General features: G+C 35.3%; 1 protein-coding gene across 1 annotated transcript in view; it reads left to right on the top strand.

The window, feature by feature from the left end:
- The window catches only part of CDH11 (cadherin 11), a 211,715-nt gene that overhangs the window by 82,919 nt on the left and 113,089 nt on the right, over positions 1 to 15,707 (top strand). Inside the window, exon 2 of the mRNA XM_001364137.5 lies at positions 12,242 to 12,367. The gene's annotated coding sequence lies outside the window, so the exon portion shown is untranslated. The remainder of the gene's footprint in view (positions 1 to 12,241; positions 12,368 to 15,707) is intronic.

Below are 15,707 nucleotides of genomic sequence, written 5' to 3'. Positions count from 1 at the left end.
AGTTTATAGCATGAAATTTAAACCTTGGAAGGGGTATGAGAATATAGTCTAGTAAAACTAGAAGAGCAAATATTGGCTTGAAAAGTAAAAAAAAATAATAAAGCTTAAATGTAATCTAAAAGCATAGAGTACAGGATTGGAAGTGAGATCTAATACAAGTCCATTCATTTCTCTTCATTTTATGAATATTGAAGATAGTAAAAATCAGCTTTATTTTACCTGCTTTATGAGATTGTTCTACATTTTCTATAGAATTGAGAATTATTATGATCTATTCCATCCTCATTTTGTATATGAGAATATTTCAGGTAACAGTGTGAACTCAGAAGTGATTTGTATAGGATCACACAGAAAGTTAGACTCTGATCAATCATATTGCCATTCTATAGCCATGCAATATTTGTAAAAATACCAATCAGCCAATCAATCACACATTTAATTAAATACTTTGTGCCAGGAACTGATTAAGCACAAAACGTAACATTTATGTGAGTAATATTTGATTATTTTTAATCCTTTTCACATTTATTCTAGGTTTTGATACCAGTAAAATCCTCCCATTCCATAGGCACACACTCCTATTTCTATGCTTAGAAGCTGTTAAATAATTTCAGCAGATATATAAAAAGTGAGTCTGTGCTCCATAGTGACTTTGTGGTTGGTAATATATGTAATAATGCATGCTCACATGTATGTTCAGGTCTGGTTATATGTATATATTTTATGTATTATTCAATGTCTTATTATGTTGTTATATCACATCATATCATAGTGTATCATTATGTTACATTATACTTCTTTGTTGCACCATACTATATTGCATTATATTATATTACGACATCATGTCACACCATTGTCATGCCATGTCATGACTCCAGATTATTTCATTGAGATCAGCCTTCCCAGAGAAAAACAACACATACATAATTTCTTAGTACAGATGCTTCCATAGAGTCTATTTTTATTTATTCCAAATGTGGGTCACCATTCCAAAACAGGCAGCAGTCCAGTTAAACTGCAGGAGAGAAAACAAAAATATTAAATAAAACATTTAATTTATACTCATATCTGAATATACACTGGCAGCCTCTGAGATTTGTTAAATTTCAACACCAGATCTGAAGAAGTCCTGGGGTCATCACTGTCCATTTTAATGTTGGTTTATTGAGGAAAGATAATTAATGTTCATAACTTGGAGAAAAAATGTTACTAAAAATACTAAACATTTCTGTAGAACTTTCAGTTTATAAAAGAATCTTAATGTTCTTCATAATATCCCTAGGAGGTAGTATCAAATATATTAATTCAATAATATGAATTTTATAATTAATAATGATTAATATTTTAAATATAAATGTTATATAAACTATACTAATTAAGTAGCTATTATTATAGAATGATTTCTTTTTCTATTTAGAGAGGAGGAAACTGAAGTTCAAAGTAAGTTCTCTCAGAATTCTTTAGGAATTGAAATAGAAACATTCTTCCTCCAAGTCTAATGGCACTTTTCTCAATATCAGACTGTCTCTTTCTGTTCTATTATCGGCTTGTCTAGATTCATTCTTTTCCTAAAATCATTTTTAAATTTCATTAAACAATTTAGCTATCTAAACATAGTTAGAATATTAATTTTATAGCAAATTCCTTCACTCTTTTTTTCTTTTTTTTTTAAACGATTTCCTTGACACTTCTAATCATCCCTCTGAAGAGAAGAGAGAAAGGGAGAATCTATAGCTAAAATGAGTGTGGAAGAAGAAAGGGAAGCCCCTGACCAGACAGTGGTTTTCTCATATGCTGGGTGACTGTTTGTTTATTCGTTTCCCAAATATATTAGAAAGGCTGTGAATATTTATTTAGTTCTGCTCCTAATAGCCCTTCTAATAGGGAATTATTTGGGCACAATGAAAGACATTTGTAAATGAGGCAGATAAGACCGGCAGCAGACAAGGAGCGTTTTGTCCAACACAAGAATTCTATTGTTCGCTGTTCAGTTGTCAAGTGCCTGGGGAACCCAGAATTTATGGTGCTGGGACAATGGCCCTTTCAGTGGTGAGGCTAAGAAGCTGTGAGATTCCGTTCCTCTGCTTTTCAGACCCTCTAATCTTTTTATCGGGCCAGGACAATGCCGGATTCAGCTGCTGCAGGATCCACAGGGCTGTCCATTTACCATCAGGTATTGTGGAGTAATTACCATAGTGACAATGGGCACTTTTTTTCCATCAAAGTTGGAACACTTGGAAAGATGCTAAGGTTGTCACTTTGCATTAGACAACTCTGAAGACATGGCTTACTTAAAAAAAAAAAAGGATAATCTTGTTAAGGGTTGGACTTAAAGTGCCACTATGTCAAATCCATTTGGGGCCCAAGAAGTGTTTAGTGGCTGTTTATTAAAGTTTTCTTGTCATTATGGGTAGACTTTGAAATTGCTATCCAGTATGCACAAAGGATGGTGTCATAGCTTCAGAATTTAAACGTTCACTACTGGCAGTTTTTAGTCCTAGGACTCAGCACCAGAATTTCATTTAAAGACATGGCAAGCCATATAAACAATCAGAAGAATGCATCACACATCACATGCTCTTCCTCATCTCCCATTTCCTACTAACTGCCTCTCCTGCCTAAAATTCTCTCTCTCCTCATCTTCTTCTCCTGGCTTGTCAGATCCTATCAAGTTAGAAAGAAAATTTCACCTCCTATAAAAAGTCTTTCCTTGGTTCTCTTTAAATCTCATTCCTTCCCTGTGTGATTTTCTCTAATTATATAAAGATAAATAGATTAATAAATAGATAGTGTATATATATGTTTAATTATATCATTTGTATATGTAAGTATGCATATGTGTGTATATTATTAGAGACATTATCAATATATATATATAAGAAGTTGAAGATTTTATATGTATTTTTGTTTGTATATAATTGTTTGCTCAAAGTCCTATATTAGACTGAGCTGCTTGAGATCATGGTTTATTCGTTTATTCATTTTTTCCAGCACTAACCCCCACAATAAATTATTAATGAATACATATTAGTAACTAGACAAGTGATTACTGTACTTAAGAGTCAAAAAGGAAAAAAAAAAAGAAGATTGCACAGTAGATAGAGCATCATGCCTGGAGTCAAGTAGACTTACCTTCCTGAGTTTAGATCTAGCCTCTGACAGGTATTAGCTGTGTTACCCTAGGTTAGTCACTTACCCTAGGTTAGTTTGCCTCAGTTTCTTCAACTGTAAAATGAATTAAAGAAGGAAATGGAAAACCTCTTTCAGTGTATTTGCTAAGAAAACCCCAGCCACAAAGAGTCAGAGATGACTGGAAAAACAACTGAACAATAATGTGGAAGATACTGCTAAGCGCTTTTCATATATCTCATTTGGTTCTCACAATAACTATGGGCAGTAGGTCCTATTATGACTCTGTCTTATAGTTGAGGAAACTGAAGCAGAGCTTAAGTGACTTGTCCAGGGTTACACAGCTCATCGGGGACTGGATTTGAATTTAGGTTTTCTTGACTTCCAGACCATCATTCTAGTTCTCAGGTTTCTTCAGATCAGCACTTACCTGACAAATTCTGTACAAAAGGGTTATTTTCTTGTTATTTTTTGTCCCAGAACTCAGAACTAACAGAAGTAGGTTTACTTTACAGATAGTCTGGTATTAGTTCAGTATAAGAAATAATCTTTTAACAACCAGTGCTATCAGAAAGGGTAATGGGCTGCCTCAGGAAGCAAAGAATCCCCATCACTGGAAGTTTGTAAGGTAAGCTGGAAGGTAATTGTCAGAGACATTAGAAGAAGGAATAGCATTCAGTAAAGATAGAACAGTACAAGGCAAATGGGAGCTTGTCCCCAGGACCTGAATTGAGATAGAATTGATGGCACTTGTTGGCTTTCAGGAGCTAGGAAAACACACACACTCACACACACACACACACACACACACACACACACACACACACACACACACACATACTGAGTTTAGCACCTAGTTAGTAAGAATAATTAGTTAAAAGAGACTACCAGATGGCAGCTTTCTCTCCTCTTCTCCTCTGGCTGATCTACCTAAGCATGAATCAACTTCCCAGAAACAGCCTACAGCTGCTGCCCCACAGTCTCAGTCCCCTTCCCCCACAACAGTACTTTCTTTAATAGTAGGCATGATGGCTTCAAGCCACCTGCCCCGGGCATGCTTTATGTTAGTTGTCCAGGGGAGGAGAAGGGCAAGTTCTGGGTACAAGTAGAACCAGGTAATATGTAAAGTTCCTTCTAGCTACAAATACTATATTTCTATCTCACTTCATTCATCTTCAACCTTTCTTCTCACTTCACTTAACTATAAAAAAAATGAGAGGATTGGACTGAAAAAAATCTATGCTCCCTTCTAGTTCTGATATTCTATGCATTCTGTTTCTATGCTGGTAATACTGCTCATACGTGGCTCAATGTGGCTGAATTTAGTTACAGGTTATTTTGTGGCTCAATTCAATTAAATATATATACACATATATGAGTCTATAATACATATACATATACAATACATATACATAATACACATAATACATAATATATTAGTATATAATATACATACAATTACAAATGCATATACATATATGTCTATATATACATATATACTGTTGGATCCTTTAGTTAAACCATACATAAACATATATATGTATCTATATGCATGTTTATATATCTATAGATATATAACATCATTAAATATTTCTATCCTTAAATATACACATATGTATATATATATACATTTATACACACATGTCACCTATATATATGTATAGATAGATATACCTCTATTTCTATATGTATAAGATATAACTATATCTTACAGATATATTTATGATTTTTTATGTATACTTACGTGTCTCTCTATCACCCCTATCTCAACATGAAAAATCAGAGTTGTTTTGACTGGTTTCTTTAGTGCCCTATTTCTAGCTGAAAAGAATACATCTTTCTAGGGAATAAAATAATTTTTATATAGGCTTTCTTTTTCTGATTCCTCATCCTGGAATGGATGAATATAGCCTTCATTCTTAGAGTGTGTGTTATAAAATCTTTAACTATCAGCCCTGTAACCAAACTCTCTTTTATTTGATTAAGTCTTGATATTTTCAGTACTAGGCTGACTGAACAAATATTATTATTGTTTTTTCTGCCATAGCAATTCTCCAAATTCTTCAACTAAGCTCCATTACAGTTATGATCTATGTTTATGGTAAATACACACACATTGCTGAAACCAGAGACCCCTGAAGTTTTCAGAGAATTAAGCACCAGTTCCTTAGGATAAGTACTAGCATGGCAGGACAGCATGACCTCTGGAAGTCCCAATTCCCTTTATTTAGCTGTGTAAAACTGAACAAATTATTGCCTGCCTCATTTTCCTCATCTGTAAAATAATGATAATAATAGCATTGAACTTCTAGAATTGTTATGAAGATAATGCACACATACACATACACACATATAAACATTTTGCATACCTTAAATATGAACTATGCAAATCTAGCAAGTGGCTGGGAGATGTGGGGTAAAACAGATAATGCCCAGTTTCAGGGTTCATTAACTATGCATTAACTATGCATACTCATGGGAATGAAGATATAGCATTGGTTCAGACTTTCTCTAAAAGGATACAACATGGTTAATGAACATGTAAGAGACTTGACTCCTAGCTCTTTTATTTGCTAACTTTGTGACTTTGAGCAAGTCCCTTCCTCTTTCTTTGCATTGTATAATTAGTGGTTTTACTAAAGGATCTTACAGGTCCCAATCATCTCAAATAACCTATAAAATTTCTTCCTGATTAAGTATTGTGTCTAGACTTGATTTGGAAACCTAGTTGGCTCTCAGTGGAGGTCTGTTGAATTTGACTTAAATTGGCATATCTGTGAGACTTTCACTTAATAATTGTTTTTATTTATGGATCCAGAACCCTCTTTCCAATTGGTTAAATGTAATTTTATGAATTTTTGTATCCCCTTCCCCATTTTATTGACATGTGGGAAACTTTGTGGGTATAAAAAAATGAAAAAATTCCTTCGACTACTCTCAGTTTTTGCACTAATTATGTTTGATCTGTAGCCAGCCACTTCATTTTTGGAGACTTCAGTTGCTACCACTGTAAATGAGCAAATTTGTATTTAATGAAGCTTTGTTACTTCCAGTTCTAGCACTGTATACTTTAAGTTCTTTACTAACACATCTTATCTATGTTCTAATTTTTACTGTTTCAATGTCCCTTCCAGTGCCAACATTCTATGCTCTAAGTTTCCTAACTGATTCTTAGTATCCTATGTTCTAATTTTCTGTTTCAAATTTCCTTTAATCTCCAGAATTTTGTGGTTCTGTTTCTGTTATATTTTTGTCTCATGGTTATTATTCATTGGATGATTTCAGTTTAGGACTAGAAACTAGGGTGAGGGAATCTTCCAAATGAGTCAGAAATGAGTTAAAGAAACCCACAATGATGATATGTAGCAAAGATCAAGTTTGTATCATAACAAAGAAAATTAGCAAACTATATATGGAAGGAAATCTGGAAATCACAGCTGATCATTTACCATAGAAGATAGCAAATTGAAAAATGATTCAGAATTGAATTATGGGACACTCTCTACCCTGACATCTCCAGCGTGAGATTACAAGCTTATCTCCAGCAGAGGAAAATGTTGTAACAACTTAATTACTAAGGAAGGAGTATGGGTGGAATGCCATAGAGAGTTGGCGGTTCATTCAAGTGCAGGATATGTATGCCCTGATTTCTAGTCTTTGAAGCAAACCTAGTTATCATTGAGTCATATATGTCAGAGCAGAAAGGAATATTGAGAGGTACATTGAAAGTGGAAAGGTATTTAGTATATTACAAGGCAGAGCTATGATAAAGTTTAGAATATATAACTATATACACATTTCCACAGGTATATATTATTTGGTAATTTCAAAAGCAAATAAAAAAGGAGAACCCCATCCTTTTGCTTCATCCTCACCTATGAATTCCCCATTGTCCTAGAAAAAAAGTGACATTATGTTCTATGTGAACAGCAATAAAATATAACATTGACATCAATTCTGATATTTCTCCATGGCAGAGATAGGGCAGGCATGATCCAAATCCAAACATTGGGAGCAAACTCAAGTAAACAGCAGTGATCAATCTGTCTCATCCACATAGAGATCTAAACAATAGTCTCAACTCCAGACCCTTCAAGGGATGACCCAAGCTTAGATGACACTTACATCTTCGTTAATTCAACAAGGAGGTCTTATGGGCTGTAGACATTATCCATGCCTCATTTCATTCCCCAATCTAACAGATGAAGTGGGAAAAGATATGATTTTCATGTCTCAAGTAGTCAAAGGAGAGTTCTAACTGTGATAGATTCTCTCTCTCTCTCTCTCTCTCTCTCTCTCTCTCTCTCTCTCTCTCTCTCTCTCTCTCTCTCTCTCTCTTCCCCTCTCTCTTTCTTCATTTCCCCATCTCTCTCCATTTCTCCATCTATGTATCTATGTATCTATGTATATATCTATGTATCTACCTATCCATCTATATATCTTTCAATATTAGCCTTATTAGTCCTAGATGCAATAATATGTAAGGAAATTAGATCTAAGGAGAGGATATAACTTACCCAAAACCATAAAATGTAGTTAATTGCAAAGTTAAGATCAAAACATGGGTCTCATACCTTATGGACAAAGTAGTTGTCCTTTTTCTGCCTCAGTTTTGTAAAAAGGAGTTTATGATGATGGGGAGAAAGAGGGTTTTCCCATTTCTTCACTAGAGCTGATTCCTGTCACTTTCTTAGTTTCCAAAGACTTAATGAAGAGATGAACTGAATAGTAGACAAATGTAATATTTGAACTCCTTAAGAGGTTTGGTTCTGGAATCATTCAAGACAAACAAATGAAATTGAATGGCAAAAGTCACAGAACTGTGACCTGAGGTGAGACAGATGGAATTAAGCAGCCTTTGCTAGTATTGCCTAAAGGGCTAAAAAGGTAAGGGAATATGGTGCAGAGATGGAGGACAGATGGGCTCAGAAGAGAAGGAATATGATTTGAAGACAAGGAGACTCAGGAGGTGTGGGGGAAGAGAGGGGAAATGAGCTTTCCAGTCAAGAATGTCATGTCAAAAACAGCAAATCTGCACACAAATGTCATAATATACCTTTATATCCCTCTCAGAAATAATGAACTCTCTGTTCTCTCAGCGACTCTGCTAAAAGCCTTGAAGACCAACTTAGATGTCGGAATGTTCAGACACTTTTTAAGAAAGGTGTTACAGACATGAACTGACTTGATTAATGTTCCTGTTCCTTTACCCCTCCCCAACTGATATGCAGCCCCCACCCCATCCCTTTTCTTTTCTCTGTGAAGCAACTGGAGTTCAAAGCTGATCTGGACAAGTGAGGTTGCCACACATTCATATGATCCTTTCTTTTCACTATCTTAATTGGAAGAAAAAATGTCTCGAGAAAAAAGATTTTTGCAGAGCATCTGGTGAAATAACAGAAATCTCTAAGACATGATTGTGCCTGTTTTTGCACAATGGGAGATATCACTGTTCGTAAGGCCATACAAGGAGGTTGCTGAGCTGGGTACCATTAGTTAGGAGCAGAAATGCCCAGTTTATTAAAAAGGAATGCTGGTTTGGATTCAGAATACCTAGTTTTTGAATTCTAACTCAGATCTATCCATTACCTGCTGTGTAATATTAGGGGAATTATTTCACTTTTCCTGTCCTAAATTTATTTCTTTGTAAAAAAAGAGGGTGATTGGCCAAATGATCATAGATAGCATTGAGACGACCCTTTTAAACTTTGAAAATGGTTTCACGTATATTATCAGATTTAAGAACCCAAATAACACTATGAGATAGATGTTTATGTAATTCCATCTTACAGATAAGAAAATTGAGGTTCAGACAAGTTGAATGCTTCACTCAAGATCAATTATATACTAAGTTTCTGAAGCATGATTCGAACTCCTGTTATCCTCACTCCACATTTAACACACTGTCTACTCTGCCACTTACATATCTCCAACTTCACCTGACTTTAAGGTCACATAGGAAACCAAGTGGTCCTGTGGATAGAAAGGTGGGCTTGGAGTCAAGAAGACCTGATTTCAAATCTAGCCTCAAAAACTTAATATTGTAAGATGGGGATAATAGCAGCAACCTCCAATGATGGTTGAGAGGCTCAAATGAGATAGTATTTGTAAAGTGCTTAGCCAGAAATGTTTAATCAACATCCCTCTCTTTCACCTTCCCCTCAGTCTAAGGTAGGATGCAAGCACCTATCTAATGGCCTTGTAACCACACCAAATTACTTCTGTGAAATTAGACGTGGAGTAGATTATTTGTAAGGTAATTTCCAAAGAGATATTCCACAAAACACTAGTGCAAGGCTTGTTGGTGAATACATCCTTAAGTCTCTATAGAATACAGGGGACTTGTGCTTCTAACTTTCCTTAAAGGCCTTGGAGCTGTTCAGAAGACACTGGCATAACATGAAAACATTCTGGCTTACAGCAACTGCACAACATCCATTTCTTTTAGTTCGGGGGATCTGAGTTGCAACTACAATAGGAATCATCCTCTCAGATTCAATGAAGGAAAGTTGTGAGATGCCTTGGCTCAATCTACAGAACTGCTAAAGTGAAGATTCTGTGAAATTTATTTTGGAGATTTAGGGTGGGCGAAACTGAAAGATTATTTTAGAGACTTAAGGTGGAGAAAGTTCGGTTTCTGGATGTTGGAAAGTTAAGCAAACTTAAAAAAAATCTGTCATGGTGGGAGGGTGTTGAAGGTCTCTAATGCTTACTGAGTTGGCTTAGGAAAGCAGACTTCAGTCCTTTCTGTTGGAAAATGTCACTCATTTGTTCTTTTTAACTCATTGTAATGGAACAATCTCCCCTCTGCTTTTCAGCCCAGTTCTTGGATTCACAGGTTCAAAGTCAGGCCATTATGAACTCAATGAAAAGAAAACTAGGGATGGGGGTTGAGTAACATTTACCTCTTCCTTTAGTTTTTAACCCAGAGGAAAAGATTGTTTTTTTTATTGTTTCCTTTCTCTATAAGGAAAACTTCGAGGGAGTGTCTCCAAGCAGGGAATTATTTTACCCAGTGAATGAAAAAAAAAAGGCAATTGGAGCTGCTTGTGCATAACAATCTTAGGATTTGGGGATAGGATTTAGATCCGGAGAAGATCTTTAGAGGTAATTTATTTCAACCTCTTTGTTTTATAGAGGAGAACACAAAGGAAAATGTTGACATAAATGGAATCCCTTACCATCTGTCTATGTTCACATAGGGATTATAATTCCTATCTTCCATAGCTCCCTTAGGCTAGAAAGTGTTTAAAGGAATACCAGGCTACCCCACAAACATACCCTAGGATGTATGGTTCTACTTATTTATTTTTTAATTTTTGTACACCTCTTCTACCACTGACTTTCTATGTGACTATAAACATCAGTTCCTTTTTCCAGGCATTAATTCTCTCACTTATAAATGATAGCAATGGTTATACAAATTGTATGGCTTCTTCAAGATTAAGCATCCTGTAAGCCAATGAATGAATACTATATTCTTGTATGGGAATGTTTCTTTTCAGCTAAAAAATATATGGTTATTTGTTACTTCAATGTTTTCAGATATCTTCTTCCCTCACCTTCTTGCACTAGAGAAGGCATCATTTGACAAATATATTTGTATTTATAAAACTATCTTTCCAATTTTTTAAATCTTCATTTAAGTTATATCTACTAATCATGATATACTCACAAGATCTGTCTTGCATACTTATCTCTTTTCCTTCTTTTGCATATTTCTTGCTGACTCCATCATTAGTCAAATTATCATTCCTATGCAGACCATTCCATGATCTATACATCCAACTTTAACCTCTATCTTGAACTGCAGTCTAACATTAGACTGGCTACAGTAAGTCCTAATCAGCTGCCTGTTAGGCATTTCAAAATGGATATTCTGGAATCACCTTAAATTTTACTTGTTTTAAGCAGAACTTATTATCTCCTCCATCCCTCAGTCTTCCTCTTCTAAACCTCTTTTCTATGATACTACTATCCTTGGTTTTGTGTGTCATACTAAACCCATTTTTGCATTCTCTCCACATATCCAATTTGGTGTACAGTTTTGTCATTCTCATCTTCACAACATCTTTAATTCTATGTTCTTTTCTCTCTACTCAAATCACTATCACTCTGATTCAGGACCTCACAATTTCTTTCCTGTACTATTGTCGTCTCATTCTGGTAAAATCTGCCTGAATAATGTCTCTCCCCATTCTAAACCACTTTCTACCTACTGATGTGATTTCCCCAAAACACAGATCTAACCATGTTCCTCCCCTAACTAATAACCTTTTGTAATTCCCAGTTACTTCCATGATCCAATCTAAATTTTTTTTTGGCATCAAAATTCCTTCATAACCTGGTTCTTTCTAACTTTTCACTTTTTATACTTTACTACCCTCCATACTTTCTGCAGTTGGGTAACCATGACTCTCTTATTGTCTCTCCCATATGGCGGTCCAATTCTTGATTTCATTATCAGTCCCTCATTTGTGGAATGCTGTATCTCCTCATCTGTACCTCCTGACTTCCCAGGGATCCTTTAAGACAGTTCAAATCCCACATTCTGCAGAATATCTTCCCTAACGCTTTCTCCTTCCAAATACCAATGTCTTCTTTAAGATTATCTTCCATTTTTGTGTGTAACCTGTGTATATGTATATATTTGTATTCATAGAAACACATATAGGATTATACATATTCTATTTTATATATACCCAGTTATTTGCATATAATATTCCTCACTGAGAGGTGAACTAACTCCTCAAGGACAAGACTGATATTTCCCCTTATCTTTGTATCCCATTGTGTAACATAGTGCCTGTCTCTTTGAAAATATTTAATTAATAATTGGTGACTAAGAGATTAATAATTGTTTTAGATACATCAAATATTGACAATCATTTTTACTCTATATACTAATTATTGGTACCATGTACTAGTGTCTCTTCAATGTCCTAACTGATTTATTATTTCATGAAAAAATGGGATTGACTGTAATCCAGCCACACACCCACACCACCACCATACTATCCAAATGCTGTGCATTACTGCTATTTCATGCAACTTATTGTTTAATGTTGTCTTGGCTTTTGGTAACAAATAAACTTTTTTTTTCTCATTACAGCAAGAACTACGGATTTTGGAGAAGTGGTTCCAGGACAGTGATTCTTGCAGTGAATCCTTAAGTGACCAATCAAATGGGTGGTGTGTGTTACAGAAATTGGCAACAAGTGTCCAATGGGTGAAGAAGGTAAGTCCAAATGATGCTATGGAGAATGTTTAATCCTGAGTATATATCTATAATCTAATTCCTTATTTCCTGGATTTAATCTAGGAACTTTTCACATTTTACTTGGTTTTGGAATCTCCATAGTTATCTCCCTAGAATACAGTTACACACTGTGTAATGTTATCCTGTTGGCAGTTATTTCCCAATGATGCCATTAACCAATTTTATCCAAACCCATTTTAACTTTGCAAGATTCCTGCTGTGACATGCTTCAGTTTATTACTTTCAACCTTAGCTAGGAGGTTAATGACAAAAGCTTTATATTTTTAAAAAGGCCACTAAACTCGAAATCTGGAGACTAAGGTTCTAGTCTTTGTCCTTTATTCATTGTGTGACCTTATGTGAATACATTGCCTCTCCAGGCTTTGGTTTAACTTATCTATAAAATGAAAGTATTAGAGTAGGTAATTTCCAAAGTCCCTTCAAAAATTACAATTCTGTGATTTTGTGATCTGGAGCCAACCACTCTTCAGAAAATGCCCCCCCCCATTGTATTCTCATGGAACTATTTTTTCAACAAAGTATAAATGATTAGTGCTGAAAGGAATTAAATTCAAGCTCACTATATAGATGAGGAAACTGAGATCCAGAGAGCTCAATTGACTCAAGAAGGCAGTATTATATAGTAGATAGGATGGTTGGAATACTAGATTTAGAATCAGAAAAACTTTGATTCACATCCTTCTTCCATCACTTACCATATGTGTAAAGATTGACAACTCACTTAAACTTGCAAAATATCAATTGCTACCCACATAAAATAGGCATAATAATAACACTGGCCATGTCTACTTTATAGTTATTGTCAAGTGAATAAGATTTGCGGTTAAGTATTTGGTATTTACCAGACATAGGGAGGTTCAAAAATAATAAATTGTATATAACATTCTTTGCAAACCTTAAAGTGGTGTATAAATGGCATTTATTGTTTTTAAGAGGTAGAAACATGATTAGTTTCATGACTTCTAGCCTCTTGCTTTTTTTTCCCAGCACACCACAATGTTGGCTGGAACTACTCTTATTTGAGGAGGATTGTTTTGGAAAGCTTGCCTTACTAGGCTCTGATTAATGTGATTATTACGGAAGTAGTGACTAAGTGAGATTTCATTGCTCTGGCAATGTCAGAACTCTTGTCTAATATGCTGCCTCAAAGGCAAACAGCAGGGTGTCACCTCCTTTCTGAAAGGCTACTACATCAGCCCGACAGCACTGTGACCTTTTCTAGATCTTTACTCAAGAAGGTGATAGGGGTCTTTGGCTTGGGAAGAGCCAGAAAGCAGGGAGCTCGTCCCACTGGGCTAGCTCTCATTCTGCTGAAGCCAAACTGGAAAAATTAGCTAGACAGGCTGAACTGCAGCTAAAAATCTTGTTTCTTTTCAAATGGAATCTCACAGGATTCTTTTAAAAATAGCTTTTTCTACTAAGGCAAAGAAGATATTTTGTTGAGTAGTTAGGAGGGAGCTGGAAGGGGAGATTATAGCCATCAGTAATCTTTAACCTTGGGAAGTAGTGTGGGGGACAGAGAGAATAGGCTCTAGTCTATACCTTTCTGATCTGGGGAATTTTTGGACAAGCCCTTCCCTCTGTCAGTTTCACTTTGTTTTGTTAAGAGAGGCCATTAGTCTAGAAAATCTAAAGTCTTCCTTTTTCTAATGACAGAATTTCTGAGTTGGAAAGGACTTTAGACATAATCTAGGTGAGGACAATTTAACCAGGGCTTTGGGAAATTACTAAAATAAAAGGTGTACCCAAAGTCTCAGAATAATTTTAAACTTTACCAGCACCAAAAGGCTACTTCTGATCGGCTTTACCAACCTAAAACCTCACTAAGTCATTTAGAATATTTTGGAATACCTTGTGTAGTTCTGTATATACCCAAGCATACACATGACACCCAGATGCCTACTTACCCATACAAATACACGCACCCACATTATTGTATATTTGTGTCTGTATATATATATAAATGTGTCTGTGCATAATTTGATTCCACTGTAATTTTGTTCATTTTATTCTATTCATTTAAAAAAATCATTCTGAAAGGTTTTTTCCAGACTTTCATGGGAGTCTATGTCACACACTGAAAAAAAAAATGTAAACCCTTTGATCTAGACCAAATCAGACCCAAATACGAATCATTCAAGAACATATCTAAAAATGGTCGTCCAGATTTTACTTAAAATCCTCCAGAGAGAAAGATCCCACTATACCCCAAATTAGCAATTCCACATTTAGATAGGCCTAATTTTTAGGAATATATTTCAATGACCAATCATAATTTATCTCTTTGTAACTTTAACTCTTTACATCTCATTCTGCCCAGTGGGTCCAACTAGAAAAAGAATATTCCTTCTTTCATGTCTTTCCCTGATATCTCTTCCCTTCTTCAGACTAAACATTGCTGGTTCCTTTCAATCTACTCTCAAGTTACAATGTGGCTTTATTAAAAAGTATGATTATGTTTTTATTGTGACCTTGGGAGAAGTACCATTGTATCATGGAAATAGCATGAAATTTGCCCTCAGAGTATTTTCTTTCACTATGACCTGAGGAATGTAATTTAAACTTTCTGGTCTCCTACTAGTTCATTTATAAAGTGAGGAAATTGAACTAGACCATGTCCATGTATTTTGCATTACTAAATTCATGATTCTATGATCCTTGGTGCCTAGATCTCTCTGATTTCATAAACATGTGCTGAAAACAAATCAATAAATCGATTCTTCATGAAATGAGAACTAAGCTACCTCTTGAACCACAGGGATGTCGATAATGAGGAATGCTTCCATGTAATTGTGAGATTGTATGTATTGCTCCTCTGCCCATCCATATATTTTACATTCACTTAAGCTAAACCTCCACTTGATGGATGTCTCATGCTGGAAGAAATGTCCTTGAATGATGATCATTTTATTTCTGGCAGAGAAATTGGGGCCCTCTGCTTCACAGTCCCTTTGAACATTTCAATAGGCTTCCTGTCTGACATTTTCTAGGAGAATTAGACAATTAGAATTAGGCATAAATGGAAGAGTTAGGAGTTAAGTATCAAGAGTTTTCATTTTTTTAGGAAATATATTGGATTTTTTTTCATACAGAGATGAAGAAGATACAGTTCTGATAGCTATGTATCTGTCTGGCATTTCAAAGAGCAAAAATGGAGAAATCTGTGCCTCTCTATATAAGGAAATATCATCTGAGAGGGTGAGGGGTCTGGAAATATAATCTTCTGAAAGCTGGTATTTGTGTGTTAATGTAATTAGCTCTCTAACTGAAGTCCTCTGAGGTTTATAAAATCATGGAG

The sequence above is a fragment of the Monodelphis domestica genome, chromosome 1 (assembly GCF_027887165.1).
Source record: "Monodelphis domestica isolate mMonDom1 chromosome 1, mMonDom1.pri, whole genome shotgun sequence".
Lineage (NCBI taxonomy): Eukaryota > Metazoa > Chordata > Mammalia > Didelphimorphia > Didelphidae > Monodelphis > Monodelphis domestica.
This window is presented reverse-complemented; position numbering and strand designations above follow the sequence as displayed.